The 21,097-nt window shown below is 38.1% G+C and overlaps 1 protein-coding gene across 8 annotated transcripts in view; it reads right to left on the bottom strand.

Annotated features, from left to right (window-relative positions):
* LOC105496587 (BTB domain and CNC homolog 2) overlaps positions 1-21,097 on the bottom strand; it is a 368,815-nt gene that overhangs the window by 312,640 nt on the left and 35,078 nt on the right. The gene's annotated exons all lie outside the window — the stretch shown is intronic.

Raw genomic sequence — 21,097 nt, 5'->3', positions numbered from 1 at the left:
GTATCACTTAATGGATTGAAAATGACAAGATGATACTTCTCAATGGCAGACACTAGCCTGTGGGGTGGTGGTATTCACCACAGCTAAAATCAACCGCTCACTTAAATAGCACCTAGACTGGGACCAAGTCCTCCAAATGGCTCCCCTTCCCACCTACTCAACAGGGGGCAGGCTGGGACAGAGAGTCATGTGTGTTCACATTAGCCTAACAGTCAGAGGATCAGACTGCATGGGTAGGAATTTCCTCTCTTCCAGTGCTCTCATTTCCTCATCTACAAAATGAGAATTGCTGTAAGGATTAAAAAATACATAGAAATGAAACATTTAGCACAATGGCCACAAGCCCACATTTTTACCCTGTCTGTTGTCAAAAGCAAGGTAGGAGACAACTAAAGCTAGGGTACGTAGAAAAGAGGGACAGGGTGTGGCCAGGGAGAGGGACACCTGCCAGTCACGTGGTGGGCATCTCCGCTCACAACTTGAAATGTATGCCACAGGAAGTTGCCAACCTGCTTTTTTAACTGCCTGTTACTAAAGGTTGATGAGATAAAACATAAATGAAAAAAATTAAAAAACAACTAGAGAAATAAGGTGGGAGATATTATATAAAAGACATTATATGAGGTTTTTGTTTGTTTTGTCTTGGAGTACTGTTTTTTTTCTAAGCTACGATCTATCCTGTTTTTATTTTTTTTTTTTTAATTAGTAGACTCTATTTTTAGAGCAGTTTTAGGTTTACAGAAAAACTAAGCAGAAACTTCCCTCTTCCCCAAGTTTCCCCTATTATTAACCACCTTGCACAAGTATGGTACATCTGTTATAATTAATGAGCCAATGATATATGATTAACCAGTCATAATAGTCAATATAGTTTACGTAACAGTTCACTCTGTTACACAGTTGTATGGATTTTGACACACCTATCTATCCACCATTACAATATCATACAGAATAGTGTCACAGCCCTTAAAATCCACTGTGCTCCACCTATTCATCCTGTCCTTCTTCCCTGCGCTCCTAGCAACTACCGATCTTTTTACTGTCTCTATGGTTTTGACTTCTGCCTTTTCCATAGTTTAAATCGTACAGTATGTAGCCTTTCCAGACTGGCTTCTTTCACTTAGCAATATGCATTTAAGGTTTCTTTGTGTCTTTCTGTGGCTTCATTGCTCATTTCTTTTTAGTGCTGAATAATATTCCATTATCTGGATGTACCACAGTTTATCGATTCATCTAATGAAGGACCCCTTAGTTGCTTCCAGTTTTTGACAATTATAAATAAAGCTGCTATCAACATTCGCATGCAGGTTCTTCTGTGGACATAAATTTTCAACTCGTTTGGGTAAACATCTAGATGCATAGTTGCTGAACTGTATGTTAAGCCTATCTTGAGCTTTATAAGAAGCTGCCAAACTTTCAAAGTAGTTGTACCAATCTATCATTTTTAATATTTAAAAATCCATCTACTAAAGTGTAACATTAATATCTATACAATGTGACCAGTGCATTATTTATGCTAAGTGAAGGACACTTAACTTTCAGGTTCTAACTAAATTTGTAAGATAATATGATTAAAACATTCAGGAGTCCTGGCTGTTGACTTTGGGCAAATTATCTGATGTCTATTTTTTTGTTGTTGTTTTTTGTTTTTTGAGGTGGAGTTTAGCTCTTGTTGCCCAGGCTGGAGTGCAATGGCGTGATCTTGGCTCACTGCAACCTCCGCCTCCCAGGTTCAAGTGATTCTCCTGTTTCAGCCTCCTGAGTCGCTGGGATTACAGGCATGTGCCACCATGCCTGGCTATTTATTTATTTATTTATTTATTTATTTATTTATTTTAGTAGAGATAGGGTTTCTCCATGTTGGTCAGCCTGGCCTTGAACTCCCAACCTCAGGTGATCCACCCGCCTCAGCCTCCCAAAGTGCAGGGATTACAGGCGTGAACCACTGTGCCTGGCCCAAATTATCTGATTTCTACAGCCTCAAGAAAATGTATTAATAACTAGTCGCAAGGATCGTCTTTAAAATCCTTTATAGTCATTAAAGATTATGCAGTACTTAAGAAGGTGACTATGATCTTTGTGATGCCAATAACTCCATTTTACTTTTAAACAAATTTGTTTTAGTATAATTTTCAATGAAACCTCAACAAACTGTAGTTGAGACTTTGGAGAAAATGTTTAATGATCATGACAATGAAAACCACTTGGTATTGTTAGGCTGGTTTTTGTTGCTGTTGTTTTTGTTATTGTTTTGCCTTTAGATCATAAAAGTTTTGTCCTGGAGGCAGAAAGAAACATTATTTTCCATTGGGAACATTTTTTGACTAGCATTATGGTCTTTATATAATGTTCATTCCTTATTTCTACACCCTCCCTAATATTACAGAGTAATTACGGAATCTCTTTTTCCTATGAATTTTAAAGTTTGACACCATTGGCCAAAAATTCTATGAATTTGGCAAAAATGATGATGGATCCAAAAAAGCTAGCATCCTTTTCTCAGCATTTAAATAGCTTTTTTTCCTCATGAACAGGTCTACTACCTGAACAGTTCCCCACCTCGCCTCCACATCCCTATGGGAAGAAAACCACTAGAAGGCATCTACCTAAAAATGCAGTAAAATTTCATTGACTGGAATAGCTCAATTGAGGAGAAATAAACTTCAGTTATAGGACATTCATTTTTTATTTTTGGGAGACAGAGTCTTGCTCTGTTGCCCAGGCTGGAGTGCAGTGGCATGATCTCAGCTTACTGTAACCTCCATCTCCTGGGTTCAAATGATTCTCATGCCTCAGCCTCCTGAGTAGCTGGGATTACAGGCATTTGCCACCACACCCAGCTAAGTTTTGCAATTTTAGTAGGGATGGGGTTTCACCATGTTGGCCAGGCTGATCTTGAACTCCTGACCTCAAGCAATCCGCCTGCCTCAGCCTCCCAAAGTGCTGGGATTACAGGCATGAGCCACTGCACCCAGCTATTTATAGGACATTTAAAAAGAAATACTGTCTTCCCAATTTCATGTAATACAGTAATAGCTAACATTTACTAAATACTTACTATGTACCAGATGCTATTCAAGAGTTTCACATACATGTTTTCAATTAGCCATCAAAATAACCCCAGTAATAGTAATTACTATTACTGCTTCCATTTTACAGATTCAAACACTGAAGCTCAGTGAAGTCAAGCAGAAACTCTGCTGTGATCTCTCCAGAATCTGGTCTAGAATCCTTGGATAATGGCTGGGCCCAACATTCTCATGGATAGACACTGCTGCCTACTTGGATAGACTAGTATCAGTTGCTTCTGGGGTCTCCATTTGGGTATATTGCTCACCTGACAGCAACTACCCCCTTTCCAGCCTCCCCCAGCACACACACAGACACACAAATACTCATGTACATGTGCTCTGGGCTGTGCCTCACACTTGCTGCCTGTGCTATGGGGACCACTGTCTGGTATCATATCTGGCACATCCCATGTTTACCTACTGCACTTGACTCCTCCCTAAAAGCTGCTTCTATCGCCCCTCTCTGAGCCATCAATCACCCTCATGGGCCTTTCTAACTCCAACCATCTTCCTTAATAAGCTGCTGAAATTAACCACACAAGAACCATGAAGGATTAACAATACCTAATATAAATTATGCTTTAAAAATAGGTTTTAGCCAGGTGTGGTGGCTCACGCCTGTAATCCCAGCACTTTGGGAGGCCGAGGTGGGCAGATCACCTGAGGTCAGGAGTTCGAGACCAGTCTGGCCAACATGGTGAAACCCTGTCTCTACTAAAAACACACACAAAAATTAGCTGGGTGTGGTGGCAGGCGCCTGTAATCCCAGCTACTCAGGAGGCTGAGGTGGGAGAGTATCGCTTGAACTCGGGAGGCAGAGGTTACGGTGAGCTGAGATCACGCCACTGCACTCCAGCCTGGGCGACAGAGTGAGATTCTGTCTCGAAAAAAAAAAAAGGCTTTAGTAGTTTTTAAGTAAACTGATGAAAATTATTTAAGCATTGCAAACTCTTCCTTAAAATACAATTCGTTTTTAAAAGTAAGTGGACATTTCAGCCAGGCTCAGTGGCTCACACCTGTAATCTCAGTACTTTTGGAGGCCAAGGCAGGAGGATCACTTGAGGTCAGGAGTTCAAGACCAGTCGGGGCAACATAGAGAGACTCTGTTTCTAACAAGAAAATTTAAAACAATTATCCGGGTGTTGTGGCACACACCTGTAGTCCCAACTACCCCAGAGGCTGAGGTAGCCAGTGAACTGTGATGGTGGCACTGCACTCCAACTGGTTGACAGAGCGAGATCCCATCTCTGAAGAATTTTTTAAATTTAAAAACAAAAAAGGAAGCAGACATTTCTAAACTGGCTAAAGGCAATTTCTTAAGTAGGTAAATATAGCCTTTACATGTTCATTTACATCATTCAGTAGTTCAGTTAGCTCTGTTTGTGCAAAGATGAGCTTCAAGAACTAGCTGTGAGGTGATCAGAAATAATCTGAATTTGAAACAAGAGAAGTCTAAATTTAAAAATTTTTCCTATTTGGATTAAAATATTTTCAACAGGGTGGAAACAGAAAAAAGTTGGACAAAAAATCTATGAAAACTTGCTCTCCAGGAATTTTCTCCAAAGGTCTCCAGGCCCAGACCCTCCTTCCATGACAGGAGGCTGGCAGTGCCAGAGGAATGCACCACAAAGGGGTGGAAAGGATGTCAGCTAAAGAAGCTATCAAGGGAGGAGGCGTGGGATGTGGCAGAAGTTAAGTTGGACTGATAACGTGGCAAGCTGGGTCTGAGTGACTATTGCTGGAACACAATGAACTCAACCCAGAATGGTGAGAGCCAGAAGCCATTAAGTCAAAATTAACCTAAATGCACATAAACTCTAGGGTTCCAATTTTATTCTGTTTTTCCGTACCTCTACTATACTCCCTTGACCTTTAAATAATCTTCACAAAACAGTTATAAAGCAGAGTTGATTACTGTACTTTTTTAAGTGTAATGTGTAAAACGGAGACATCTTCTCAAAGTTATAAAACATCTATTTTAGATATAATTTTTCCACTTTTATTCTTACTGTTGTCTACTGAGAACAATATTCTCCAACTAATCAGAAAACCTCAGGCTCATCCTTCAATTGCTGCTGAAAACTTTTTAAGATAAGTTTCAACAAATTTCCATACAAAAGAAAAACACGTTATATTCCTCCCTATTGATGTATAATGTAGTGCAGTGTATTAACACACATACATTCACCTGAAACAAAATAACATGTTCTCTTAGTACAAACTGGCAACAACAAAAAAAATCATTTACCTTGTTTATTATTTGCAGAATTACCCCCAATTCAAGAAAAATGAGTACATATTAAAATTAAGATTTATAAATATGAATTAGATAATAGGAATGGATTTATTTTAAGGTGATTTTAAGCAAAGGTCACCAAGTATATTACCATACAATCTGATTTACAAAATCATATTTCAAAACAAATTTTCTAGGAACACAGATATTCCATAAAGCAGGGTACCTTGGCTAAAACACCAATGTCTCAGTTACGTAGAATTTGATAAGGAAAATGAAACTTTACATTAAAATTGTTAGGTACAGTATGTGGAAGTATTCAAAAGAAACCTGACGTTAAATTCCTATGAAAATTTCCTTAAAATATGCATGAAAAACATATTTGTAAATTTAGGATACCTGTTAAGAATCAAGTTTTTGATATCACAAATGAGAAAAAAAACCTTTCAAATGTCAGGGTACTGTTTTTACTGTTTTATGATAAAGACAAAGCTAAAGACCACATATAAATTATTGACCTGCATACTAACTACTACGATAACAGGAACATGACTACAGTTTACAAGGATGAAACTCTATATTCTCATTTGGAGAGGACTGTTGCAGTACATGTGGCATGTAATATATTCAAACAAGTACCAATTTCTTTCTTCTTCTTCTTCTTTTTTTTTTTTTTTTTGTAGAGATGGGGTCTCACCCAGGCTGGAGTGCAGTGGTCATCATAGCTCACTGCAGTCTCCAACTCCTGGGCTCAAGTGATCCTCCTGTTTCAACCTCCTTAGTAGCTACTACAAGCATGCACCACCATGTACAATGTTTTTTTTTTTTTTTTTTTTTTTGAGATGGGATCTAGTTATGCTGCCCAGGCTGGTCTTGAACTCCTGGCCTCAAGCAATCCTCCCACCTCAATCTCCCAAAGTGCTAGAATTGCAAGTGTGAGCCACTGTACCAAGTCACAAGCATCATTTTCTTCGGGGCTACCAAACAGCAATATCAGTACCATTATTGCCTTACTTATGGTAATTAAAATCATTTTTTTCTAAACTTAGAGGAATTCTTCACTCCGCTAAAGTATAGCCTCTACCTACTTTTTCAGTCTGATTTCTTCTTATTCACCATCATCCACCCTATGCTTCAGTTAAAAAGGGTTAATAGCTATCCCTGAAATGTTTTCCTATTTCCATGCCTTCACCCAAGTGGGTTCCCATGCCTAGAATTTCCTCCCTCATAGCTTCAGCTGTCAAAGTTCTACCCATTCTTCGAGTAGCACTTCGGTCTCTGTTTTATCCAGGATGCTCTCTGATGTCCCTAATCGGACAGTATTTCTTAATCTTCACCCCTACGGCATTCTGAATCTTTCTTAGAGATTAATTTTACTCTCTTATATGTTATACTCATTATATTCAAGTACGTTCTAGCTTAGAGTATATCATAGGTGCTCAACAAATATTTGTTACATGAATGAATAAATATGCTCCTTGAGAGAAAGGCACTAATTTTACTGCTCTTTGTGTCTCTTTGCTATCTACCCTAGGTGAGACCTCTGCAAAGCCAGGCAACATCCCATCCACATGTACTCAGCACCTAGAACAACACATGATAGTGTACTGTCAACTCTCAACAAATGTTTGTGAAATCAACCAATTAACTAATTTGCTGTTGTTTTTTCAGTACTGAACACTCCTGATAGAACTGCACATTCTTAGAACTAGATACTGATACTTTTCACTTAATAAAAAAATTTTTAAATGATTATTCAGTAACTATTCCTTGAGTATGTCCTGCTTGCTAGGAAGTGGATATTATATACAGCAGTCAAAATAGCCATGATCCCTAATGGGCTCATAGACTAATGGGAGAGAAAACTATTAAAGAAACAAACGCATGGGCAAATATGAAATTAAAATTCTAATAAAGGCTAGGAAAGAAAGGAGAAAGGAAAGTATGGACAACTGGGTGGTGCTCATTAAGGGTGGAGATCAGGGAAGGCTTCTCAGAGGATGTGATGTTAAAATCCAAGTGAAGGATGAACAAGAGGTAGAAAAATAAAAAGTGGGAGGTGGGGTGGCATTTCAGGGAGAGAAGTAGCCTCAGGAAGAGCCTGGTGTACCTGGTCACAGTGGTGGTACAGGGTCAATAAAGGGAAAATGGCTGCATGAGGCCAGAGAGCCTGGCTGGGGCCAGGTCAGCAGAGTCCCACCAACTCCAAGGAGGAGGCTGGATGCTTAGTGCAATAGGAAGCCATGGCAGGGCAGATGAAGAATAAATGAATTGGCTGCTTCACTGTCCCAAAGACACAGACCATGAAACGGTCTTTTATTTGGTTTCTAATGCAAATAAAAACCTACGTAGGTATAGAATCAAAAGAAGGAGTTAAACATTTGGGAAGGTTTTATACATTTTCCTGTTAACAGAGAATTTAAATATAAAAATATTTTATTATCTCAGAGAGGCAAGAGAGATTTATGCTCTCTGATTCAGAGATAAACTTTGTCATGTAGCATGGGAAAAAATGACTAGGTAAGATCATTTCCCTTTATCACTTTTCAGAAGACAGGTCATAATGGAAATGACTCAAGATACCACAATTTGGAAGATGAGTGACTGTCTTTGCCATGGGAGCAGAGTGAGGGTTTGCCAAACATCAGCTGAAAGGAGAGAGGTGCTCTTGCTCTTAGTTACAGGCAGGCACCGTATGTGATGTGGCCCCATAAAAATCCTGGCAGATGATGTAGATTCCTGTCATCTTCCTTCCATAACTGCGAAGTCCAGGAGGCAGAGTACCCTTTCCTTGGCAGAAAGAAGTAAACTTTGGCATAAGACACATTTTGTGCCTACTACCTAACAGCAATGTTAAATAAAAATAAAATGCTATTGGAGCATTTCAATACATATCATAAAAACAGGCCAGGTGCGGTAGCTCATGCCTGTAATCCCAGTACTTTGGGAGGCCAAAGCGGGCAGATCACTCGAGTCCAGGAGTTTGAGACCAGCCTGAGCAACATGGTGAGACCCCCTGTCTCTACTACAAATACAAAAATTAGCGGGATGTAGTGGTGCGTGCCTATAGTCTCAACTACTTCGGAGGCTGATGTGAGGGAATCACCTGAGCCCAGGGAGCTATTGAGGCTGCCATGAACCATGATTCCACTACTGCACTCTAGCCTGGTTGACAGAGCGAGATCCTGTCTCAAAAACAAAATAAAACAAAATCTAAGATTGACATAAAGTAACACTAAGCATTTTACCCAGAAGCAAGAAAACCCAATCAAGAATTTGTATTTGTTCATCAGAATAGATAAACCATGAATACTCCACAGAACAAGACTGCCATTTATTTAATAGGTGGTAGGTTTTTAAATAGGAGACAGGTTATTTCTTCCTTTCTCCCCACCCACAGAGTTTTGGCCACTTCCAGACCATGTTCAGCTGACATTCTTTTCAAAGACCCAAAAACAGGTAATGCACTCTTAGTGGAAAGGCAGTGTTCCACCAGTTTTGGTAAATACTGATCTAGGCCTGAACTTTTGATTTCTGAATGAAAGAACAAGATGATTCATATATGCCTTAAGGAAAAAGTAAGTCTGGTGACCAGATCTGAATCAAAGTAAAAAGGCTTGAATTTAAAAAGTGAATCCTGTTTAAATTTTGGGCAAATCATCTAACATATCCTCTTTCCTTCTGCTATCTACGCTAAGGATACTATTTTTTTTCCAGATTAAGAAAAATTGACCTACCAAAGCCAGAACTGGTAAATAATTACGAAACAGTTGTTTTAGAAATCACTTTGCCCTCCAAAAGGAGTCAGCTTTCCATGTATACTTAAAATCAGTCATAAAAATGGATTTAGCATTTAAGAAATAATTTTCAAACACACATCTAGTTTGTCAAATGAAGACTCACTGTTAATTCATTCATTCATTCGGCAGATATTGATTGAGCCCTGTTATGGGCCAGACACTGATCTTGGCACTTTTGATACAGCAGTAAAGAGAAGAGTTTAAACTCCCTGTCCCAATGGTGCTTGCATTCCTGTGTTATGTCCACACAGCTGTGTAACTGACTCTGAAGGAAAATGAGCTTTTAAAATATAATAAAATCTCAGTTTTGCCAGATGAAAAATTCTAAAGATGTTACACTACAATGTAAATATAGCTAGTATTACTGAGCTATATACTCAAACATGGTTAAGAGAATAAATGATATGTGTTCATTTAACCACAAACTTTTTAAAATGAAAAAAATAAGCATAGCCAACATTTACTGAGTACTTACCATGTTAAGCAGAGCATCATCTCATTCAACCATAACAACCTTAGCAGGCAGGCACTATTATTATTGCTATTTTACAGACAGGTACACTGAGGCACAAAGAGATTAAACAATTTATCCAGGAACACAAATCCAAGGGACAGAGCTGAGATATAGCCCAAGTAATCTGATACCAGCAACTTGTCTCCTAACTCCATACAAAAAATTTCAAAGATAATATTATTTTCAGTTGGAACTACAGTTAATAATACAAAAATAGTAATAATAATATAGTAAAAGGAATAATGACTGTCTTCATTGTTTTTTAAAATCCTGATGATTTGTAACCCAACTTACTGTCCTTTTGATGGTCATTTTTTCCTAAAAACCTCAGTGTTGAACAAACTGCTTCAACCACTTCTCTGTAAGCCATAATATTCTTTTCCTTCAAATGGAAAAAAAGAAAAATCACACAGGATGGTTTCTTTTAGACAAGATCAAGCACGTTCAGGGTGGTATGGCCATAGACGAGGATGGTTTCTTTTAAAACAGACATTACTGAAACTGTAAATATTTTTAGCCCTTTGTACTTTTCATCCAGCAGCTTAACTGAGAATGCTATAGAAAAATTTAAAAATAGCCACTCGGTACTCTGAAAACCATTAAATGGTTTAGCACATACCCCAGCACCTGCTTGACACATCTTAATCAACACCCTTTTGCTAGTCATCTAAAAAAAGAGAAAACCCTTTTGCTTTCAGAATTTTTTCCCTTAAAAAACATATGTGTCACCAGGGTATTTTGCCCTCTCTCTTCCTAACTTAGAGGGTAACACCTGGAGTAAGTCATGGGTGACTAATGAAGATGCAACTTTCCCCTCAGCATGATATACCTCACAGGATGGGAGTAAAAGCTTCTAATAGGAGCATTTATTACAATTGTTAGGATTGTAATGGAAAGTTAATTTTGTTCTATAGTTTGTAGAAATGATTCAGGATGATATGAGAACACTTTCTATAAACCTGCACTGATAAAGGAAGATGACAGTGGTGACACAGGGTATACTTTCTGAGTTGTTTTTCCAGGGGTGGGAAAGTTCAATCCACAGATTTCAAGACAGAAAGAAGAAAGGAAAGGAGAAGGAAGGAAGAAAGAAAACAAAATATTTTTTAGAATTGACTATGTTCAAATACACTGCGCTTATTAGCATCAAACTTTCAACCACGGTCTGAGCAGCACTATGTTGTAAGAAAGCTGCAGTAGCCAGCCTGAGCAAACATGAACATCACAATAGCTTAAAGTTCACATAACATAAGGCACCAGTTTTAAGACTGCCCGGGTATCCTTATTTAGCAATACAAAGATTCACACAACTTGGTGCCACACAGCTTTTCCCTCCAGCCAAATCTGATGAAGACTTGATAACATCATCTGCCCTAATCAAAATTCCTGGGCACATGGGAAGGTCTCTGACCCAAATCAAAGAGAGCTTTGGGCCCCAAAGCTATGGGTCCCACAGCTATGGGCTACCAAGGAAAGGTTATAACCAGGCTCCAGTGTAAACCATTTTGTTTCCTTTGACAGTTTTAGATCTTCTAAGGTACATGACACAATATTAATAAAATTTAAATTTCCTGCTAGTTTAATTTTATTTCTTTCCATAAAAGTAACACTTACAATGATCAGAAATTATGCTTTCTTCTGGCTTTATCATTCACCTTCCCAGGCAAAGATGATCAACAGTAAAACTCCTATCTAAAGCAAAAGTAAGTGGATATGATAATCACTCTGGACAGAAAGTCTGTATTTGCCATTTTTATCAATAATTGAGACAATGATCCAGAAGCTGTATTGGTACAAAAGCACAATATCAGGGATGCCAGAAGCAGGATTACAAAAGTTCTCACAAGGTTAAAAATAGGCCAAAATGAATACAGTCAAGTTTACTAGGCTTCAAATGTGAGGTCCTGTATGGTCAGTACATGGAGGTCTGGCAGCCTCTTGATTCAATACAGGCAGTGGTGATGGGTTTGCAAAAATGTACTTTTAGGCTGCATTAACAAAAACACTTTTCTCAAGGCCAAATAAGCCACAGTCCCTCTCAAATTGCTCAAAAAGAGTAGTTTTAGGGCCAGGTGCAGTGGCTCATGCCCGTAATCCCAGCACTTTGGGAGGCCAAAGCAGGCGGATCACTTGAGGTCAGGAGTTCAAGACCAGCCTGGGTAACGTGGCGAAACTCATCTCTACAAGACAGACACGAATTAGCTAGGTGTGGGGGTGTGCAACTGTAGACCCAGCTACTTGGGAGGTTGAGGCAGGAGAATTGCTTGAGCCTGGGAGGTTAAGGTTGCAGTGAGACAAGATTGTGCCATTGTACTCCATCCTGGGTGATGGGAGTGAAATCTTGTACCAAAAACGAAACAAAACAAACAAACAAACAAAACAAACGGGGAGGCAGCTCTATATTTTCTCCACTATATTTTAAGGAACTTTCTGATAAACTGGAGAAAGCAAAAAGGGTTGAGATCAGAATGACTGTGGAACTAATACCATGATAAATACTGAGGGGAACGGAGCATAAATAACTTTGAAAAAGACTTTATTATGGCAGATTTGCCAAGTAAACTGATAATTAGAATTATTTTCTATATAGAAATTAGGATACCTTAGAAGAGGTATCTGCATTTGATGGGTGTTAAACTTGAGGATTTTGTTTAAGGTCCTGCTCAACTCTACCAATCTGTAATTACATGGGGAAAAGTGCTACATCCCTCATGAAATTAAATACTAAGAACTGGAGGGAGGCTGCATCAACAGATTTTCTGTATCATGTATTGAAGAGTTAATCTTCTCCAACCAAGCTAGTGAATGAAAGGGTAACTCAAGATGACATAATGATGTCAAAGCATTTTTAATACACCTCGTGGAAGAATCCAAGTATATTTTAAAGAGAAAACACAGCACTTGTTACACCATATATTTCATATTTGACCTGAAACTGGTCACACAGAGGCCTTGATCATAATAAAAAACTTCTCTCTGCTCAAATGCAGTATGTACATAGTAATAAATGGAAACACCATTGCCAAACTATTTTTTTAAAACTATCATGGCACAACTTGCTTTTAACATACAAAGAAGTCATATTCCAAAAGACCTTTTGTACACAATTGTGCAGTGTATCTTTGTGTTACTGTTTAGTATCCTAAAAGAAATACTTTTCAAAATATCTACATTCATTTATAAAAACTTGAATGAAGGTAATTTAGCAACAAATCACAACCAGCTAAGAGCTTATGTAAAAGAACGAACTCCAGGGCCAGAAATAAACCCCAAAAGATAAGACATAATGGAAAAACATAAGTGAGAGAAACAAAATTAAGACTATCATCTCAATATCTAGTATGAAGCTTGATAAAGAGTTGATGAATAGAAATAAATGATCCCTACAGACAGACTCAATTAAGTATACAGCATAATTTGTTCATGAAAAAATGAGTATGTAAATCTTCCTAGATCTTTTCAAAATTACTTAAAAATATTCAATAAACATTTTTAAAACGGGGATATTAAGGCATGCTAATAAAATGAAGCTGACTGATTGGTTGCTCTAAGAGAGTAGTGATAAAATAATCTGCTGTATAAACCCTGGATCATATAATGGTATAATGCCCTTCAAAGGTAGTAGAGGGAGGTGGGTTTTAGGCCACTTTTAAATTAATTGCTCTCCACCTGTTTGAATCACACACAATAGGTTTGGCTTTAAGAAAATAAAAAGGACCTAGAAAAGAAAAATAGCTTATATATAGTATCCGTATATTACATTTAGAATATACATTTTATATTTAAGAGCCATTTCCTCTTGGACTTTTATCCTACAACAAACAGTTACAACCATAAAAACAGAACCAGCAAAACCCAATCTATAAGATTTGTAGAAAAGTAACAACTTGATATGTTCTAGATGTATAAAGAGGTCTCTTGTCAATTCACTATCTTCCACTTACAAGTATCTCATGTACATCTTAAAAGTCTGAAGGAGTTACTGTAATGTTTCAAACCCAAAACTACTCCCCTGAGCATTGATATAACTTATGCTCCCTACAACCAACCAAAATCTCAATTTGCCTCCATTAACGCTCCAAAATAAGTCAAGATTGTAAATATGGTGGGTTCTCAATCAACTGACTTTTTCAACATCAGATGGGTGGCTGGAGGCTTCACAAACTTCAGAGCCCTAACAGAGATCTCCTTTTCTAGCCCTCATAAATAATACAAATCATATCTCTATGATCATTAGAGATGCAAAAAATTGGTATAGGCCTTTTCTCCCCTTCTAACGCATTATCTTAGGCTTGTTTTATTTATTTAACTTTTACATTCCTCATGTGATTTGTGGCCACACAAGATTGATTCTCCAAACTGAACTTCATTCTGTCTGCTCCACAATAAGCAATATTTATTCATTTTCACTGGACAATTATTTATTAAAAATGTACTGTAAGACATTGTGCTAAGAGCAGGTAGTACTAGGAAGTCACAGTTCTATCATCAAGTTTTAAATCTAGTAGGTGAAAGACTCATACGAAAGAATCTACTCTACAAGGCAGCCGTGGGCCACCTGAGTGGTGAAACTAGACCCAAAGGATGTCAGGAAGAGAGGAGGCACTCAACTGTGGTAAATGGGGAGAATGATAGAGGAGATGGCATTTGAGTTGGGCCTGAGAGGACAGGTTGTCCAGGATTTGGACTGACAATGATTCAAGGGAAGAGAAGAGGGAAGAAGAGAGCCAACTTTAAGCAAAGGAAACACAATGAGACAAATTTGCAAAAGCAAAAAAATGTAATGAGCATTGCATACCACCAGAAAAGCAGGTGAATAAGGGTACTAACTAGAAGAAGCGGGGCTCATTCATTTGTATTAGAGAAAAGTACAAGATAACTGGTTCATCTGAACAATGGTTAAGGTTTCACAGGGTTTGAAACCATCCCTCCCTCTATGAGTCATCCTGTCTCTGACTGAAGGGTCTCATGTGAAGGAGGAAGGAAGGGGCCAGTCCTGTTTGGTTGTCCAGGTGCAGGACCCAAAACCAGCAACACACAGAGTGACATATGTTGTGACTAAGCAATTCTCACATCAACCCCAAAATGTACCGAAACATTGAACAGACATTTTCCAATGGAGACTTGCCCAAGTTTTCCTTTTAAAACTATTCAGTTTTGAACCTCCAAACTCTGAATTTCAAACTCAACCACCTGCTTTCTCGGAAACTTGACCAGTAACTCAATGTTGAAGCTCCTGGGGGAAAAAAAAAGCCTCACATAAATTGTACAGTGTGATAAATCCAAGCCTCATAGCATTAGCTGTGTCCTCCCACTTCCCATGGGGACTATTCCATGAAACTTACAGTGTCCTCTTCCTGGTACACAGCTGGGCCACGTTTTCCAGCCTCTTTGGCAGCTAGTTGGTGACATGTGACTGAGTTCTACCACGAAATGTGAGTGAAAGTGATTATGCTAATTTCTAGGCCTACTCCATAAAAACCTTCCATGTGTAATCTTCCATGTTCTTTCCCCTCTCTTGATGCGATGCAAACAAGCACAGTAACTCTGGGAGTCACATGTTGAAGATGCAGAAACTATAAGGTGGAAGGAATCTGAATTCCTGAAGGATTTCCAGGAGGAAAATGTCACCTACCATTCATTAACACCCAATTAAGACCTCATGTGAATAAGGAAGAAACTTGTGTTAGAACAGTGAAATGTTGAGAAGTTATCTTTTATTTTTTAATTTTTATTTTAAAAAACATTTTTATTACATATATTTATGGTATATAACGTGATGCTATAGGCTTAATAGAGATAGTAAAAAGGTTACTGTAGTGAAGCAAATTAACATATCCATCATCTCACAGTTACCCTATTTTTGTTTTTGTGTTAAGAGCAGCTAAATTCTCGTTTAGCATGAATTCCATTATTATCTATAGTCTTCATACTGCACATTAGATCTCTATACTTGTTCATACTACTTTGTATCCTCTGACCTACATCTCTCCATTTCCTGCCCACAACCCATATCCCTGGTAACCACTGTTTTATTCTCTCTGCATATTTGAATTTTTTTTGGTTCCACATATTAGTAAGATCATATAATATGTGTCTTTCTTTGGCTTATTTCGCTTAGTACAATGTCCTCCAGGCTTATCCATGTTGTGGCAAACGACAAGCTCTCATTATTTTCTAGGCCTGAATAATATTCATTTGGTATATACCAAATGTGGTATATTTATAGCCACTTCTTTCTCTATGTGTCCATCATCAGACACTTAGGTTGTTTCCATATCTTAGTTATTGTGAATCATGCTGCAGTGAACATGGGAGGGTAGACATCTTTACAAGGTGGTGATTTCATTTCCTTTGGGTATATGCCCAGAAGAGGAATGGCTGGGTCATATATGGTAGTTCTGTTTTTAATTTCTTTAGAAACCTCTATAATGTTTTCCATAATGGCTATGCCCAATCTACATTCCCACCAACAGTGGACAAAAGTCCTCCTCATTTATCATCTTTTGACTTTTTGATAAGAGCCATCCTAACAGTTGTGAGGGGGTAATCACAGTGGTTTTGATTTGCATTTCCCTGATATGATGTTGTGTACCTTTTCATATGCCTGTGGCCATCTTTGTGTCTTCTTTAGAAAAATGTCTATTCAGGCCTTATGCCCATTTTATAAAACAGGTAATCATTTGTTCTTTGCTATTGAGTTGTATGAGTTCCTGAAAAAATTTTCGCTACTAACTCCTTACCAAATATATGGTTTGCAATATCTGATGTATATTGGGATATTGGGATATACTGATTGGAATTTTTTCCCAATTTGTAGGCTGCTATTTCACTTTGTTGATTGTTTCTTTACTGTATAGAAACTTTATAGTTTGGTGTAGTCCCATTTATTTTATTTTACTTTATTTTTTTTTGAGATAAAGTCTCACTTTGTCCTCCAGGCCAGAGTGCAGTGGCGCCATCTCAGCTCACTATGATCTCTGCCTCCTGGGTTCAAGTGATTCTCTTGTCTCAGCCTCCTGAATAGCTGGAATTACAGGTGTGTGCCACCACACCCAGCTAATTTTTGTATTTTTAGTAGAGACGGGGTTTTACCATGTTGGCCAGGATGGTCTCGATCTCCTGACCTTGTGATCCACCCACCTCGGCCTCCCAAAAGTGCTGGGATTACAGGTGTGAGCCACCATGCCCAGCTCCCATTTACTTAATTTTGCTTTTGTAGCCTGAGCTCTTGTTGTGATATCCAAAAGCTGACTACCAAGGCCGATGTCCAGGAGCTATTCCCCTATGTTCCTGTCTAGGAGTTTTATAGTTTGTACTTTTAAATTTCGGTCTTTCATCAATTTTGAGTTGATTTTTGTGTATGGTATAAGAAAACAGTCCAATTCCATTCTTTTGCATATGGAAATCCAGTTTTCTTAACATCACATCAAAGAGACTACTTTTTTTTTTCTTTTCTTTATTATTATTATTATTATACTTTAAGTTCTAGGGTACATGTGCATCACGTGCAGGTTTGTTACATACGTATACTTGTGCCATGTTGGTGTGCTGCACCCATCAACTCGTCAGCACCCATCAACTCGTCATTTACGTCAGGTAGAACTCAGAATGCAATCTCTCCCCCCTCCCCCCTCCCCATAATAGGCCCCAGTGTGTGATGTTCCCCTTCCCGAGTCCAAGTGATCTCATTGTTCAGTTCCCACCTATGAGTGAGAACATGCGGTGTTTGGTTTTCTGTTCTTGCGATAGTTTGCCGAGAATGATGGTTTCCAGCTGCATCCATGTCCCTACAAAGGACACAAACTCATCCTTTTTTATGGCTGCATAGTATTCCATGGTGTATATGTCCCACAATTTCTTAATCCAGTCTGTCACTGATGGACATTTGGGTTGATTCCAAGTCTTTGCTATTGTGAACAGTGCCGCAATGAACATATGTGTGCATGTGTTTTTATAGCAGCATGATTTATAATCCTTTGGGTATATACCCAGTAATGGGATGGCTGGATCATACAGTACTTCTAATTCTAGATCCTTGAGGAATCGCCATACTGTTTTCCATAATGGTTGAACTAGTTTACAATTCCACCAACAGTGTAAAAGTGTTCCTATTTCTCCACATCCTCTCCAGCACCTGTTGTTTCCTGACTTTTTAATGATTGCCATTCTAACTGGTGTGAGATGGTATCTCATTGTGGTTTTGATTTGCATTTCTCTGATGGCCAGTGATGACAAGCATTTTTTCATGTGTCTGTTGGCTCCACACATGAGACTATTCTTTTCCCATTGTGTCTTCTTGGTGCCCTCATCAAAAATTAGTTGACTATATATATGTGGATTTATTTCTGGACTCTCTATTCTGTTCCACCGGTCTATGTGTCTGTTTTTATGTCTGCACAATACTGTATTACTGCAACTTTGTAATATAATTTTAAATTAGGAAGTATAATACCTCCAACTTTGTTTTGCTTTTTCATAATTGTTCTGACTATTCAGGGTCTTTCATGGTTCTGTTCAAATTTAAGAGGCATTTTTTCTACATCGGGACTTTGATAGAGATTGCACTGAATCTGTATATTGCTTTGGGTACTATGGACATTTTAACAATATTAATTCTTCTGATCCATGAGCATAGGATATCTTTCCAATTTTTGTGTCTTCTTTAATTTCTTTCCTTAACATTTTATAGTTTTCAGTGTACACATCTTTCACATTTTTGGTTGAATTTATTCCTAGGTATTTTGTTCTTTTTGATGCTATTAAGTGGGACCATTTTCTTCATGTTCTTTTCAAATAGACTGTAATTGGTATGAAAAAAAATGCAGCTTATTTTGTTTGTTGATTTTGCATCCCACAGCTTTACTGAATTCATTCATTGTTCTAACAGTTTTTTTGTGTGGAATCTGCAGGGGGTTTTCCCCCCCTACAATATAGGATCACACCATCTGCAAATAGAGATAACTTTACTTCTTCCTTCCTGATTTCAATGCCTTTAATTTCTTTTCCTTATTTAATTACTAATGCTAGTACTTCCAGTACTATGTTGAACAGAAGTGGTGAAAGTGGGCATCCATGCCTGCCTGACACTAGACCTTCATGGAAAAACTTTCAGTTTTCCCCCATGTATTATAATGTTAGCTGTGGGTTTTTCATAAATGGCCTTTATTACATTGAGAAGCTTTCCTTCTATACATACACTATTGAGCATTTTTCTCAAGAAAGGATGTTGGACTTTGTCAAATGCTTTTTCTGTGTCAATTAAGATTATCATGTGATTTTTATCTTTCATTCTGTTAATGCAATGTATCACACTGATTGGTCTGCAGATGTTAAACCAGCTTTATATGCCAGGGATAAATCCCACTTAGTCATGACATGTAATCTTTTTGATGTGTTGGTGGATTTGGTTTCCTAATATTTTACTGGGGATGTTTGCACCAACATTCATCAGAGAAATTGGGTTTAAATTTTCTTTTCTTATGATGTCTTTGGCTGGCTGAGTATCAAGGTGATCCTGGTATAAAATGTGTTTGAAAGTATTCTTTCTAGTTCTATTTTTTTGGAAGAGTTTAAGAAGTACTGGTATCAATTCTTTGAATGTTTGGTAGAATCCAGCTATGAAGCTATCTGGTCCTGGGCTTGTCTTTGTTGAGAGGTTTTTCATTACTTCTCCAATTTATTTGTGATTGGTCTGTCACAGGCTTTCTATTTCTTTCTGAGTCAATCCTGGTACGTTGTATTTTTCTAGGAATTCATCTGCTTCCTCTAGGCCATCCAATTTGTTGGCATACAATTGTTCATAATAGTGACTTATTATCCTTTTTATTCCTGAGGTATCTGTTGTTATTTCTTCAATTTCATTTTTGGTTTTACTTGAGTTTTCTTTTTTCTTTGTTAGACTATCTATGGGTTTGCCAATTTTACTTTAAAAAAAAAAAAGACTCTTAGTTTATTGATTCTTCCTGTGGGTTTTCTGTTATTCATTTGATTTATGTTTGTTATGATTTTTATTTCTTTCCTTCTACTAATCTGATCTTAGTTTTGTTCTTCTTTTTCTAGTTCCTTGAGGTGTACTGTCAGACTATTCATTTGAGATCTTTCTTCTTTTCTAATGTAGGCATATATTGCTATCAAGTTTCCTCTCAGAACTGCTTCTCCTACATCCCACAGGTTTTGGTATATTGTGTTTCCATTGTCATTTGTCTCAAGGCATATATATATATATATATATATATATATATATATATATATATTTTTTTTTTTTTTTTTTTTTTTTTTTTTTTTTTTGAGATAGAGTCTCGCTCTGTCGCCCAGGTTGGAGTGCAGTGGCACGATTTCGGCTCACTGCAAGCTCTGCCTTCCGGGTTCACGCCATTCTCCTGCCTCAGCTTCCCGAGTAGCTGGGACTACAGGCACCTGCCACCACGCCCGGCTAAGTTTTTGTATTTTTAGTAGAGATGGGGTTTCACCATGTTAGCCAGGATGGTCTCGATCTCCTGACCTCGTGATCTGCCCACCTCGGCCTCCCAAAGTGCTGGGATTACAGGCGCAAGCCACCGTGCCCGGCCCTCAAGGTATTTTTTAAATTTCCCTTTTGATTTCTTCTTTGGCTCATTGGTTGTTCTGGAGTATGTTGTTTACTTTCCAGATATTTGTGAATTTTTCAAGATTCCTCCTGTCACTGATGTCTAGTTTACACCACTGTGGTTTGATGTTATATCTGAAATGATACTAGATACAACTTCAATCTTAAATTTTGTGGCCTAATATATGGTCTATCCTGGAGAATGTTCCATGTGTACTGTAGAAAAATTTACATTGTGCTGCTGTTGGATGGAAAATTCTGTACATGTCTATTGGGTCCATTTGGCCAAAAATGCAATTCAAGTCCCACATTTCTTACTAATTTTCTGTCTGAATGATGTACACGTTGTTGAACTGAGAAGTTATTTTTACAGCAGCTGGCATTACCTTAATAATATACACATTTTGACCAAATTATTTATGTTAGTTTGGGTCTACCCAGAAGCAGGTACCAAGATAGAACTAGAAATACAAAAGATATGTTGAGAAAGGACGCCACAGAATGTGGGAGGTCCTTCAAACCACACCTATGGACATGAAGAAGAAAGGAAGAAGGAATGGCTAGGAAGTCTTGGATTCTAACACAGTTCCAAGAAAGGTCTGCTCAGGCCAACAGAAAGAGTTCTTGAGCCAATTTGGCCCACTGGAAAAGTCCTATGTCCCACAGGGATAAGCCTGTAATAGGAGCCCCTATTGTGCTTGGTCATGACTGGGAGAAGCTAGTGGCAATGCGTAGTTTAGTATAAATGCAAAGGTGGCAGCAGAGGGGCCGTAGTTGGGCCATCAGTCAACTATGCTTCCAGCTATAGATCTAAGTACTCATTTTTATGGGCATCACACCCCTCAAACTTCCAACCTGCAAGACCTACATTCCCTTTCCTTCCTCCGT

This window comes from Macaca nemestrina, chromosome 5, assembly GCF_043159975.1.
Source record: "Macaca nemestrina isolate mMacNem1 chromosome 5, mMacNem.hap1, whole genome shotgun sequence".
NCBI classification, from domain to species: domain Eukaryota; kingdom Metazoa; phylum Chordata; class Mammalia; order Primates; family Cercopithecidae; genus Macaca; species Macaca nemestrina.
The sequence above is the reverse complement of the archived record's forward strand: the minus strand, read 5'-3'. Positions and strand labels throughout refer to the sequence as shown.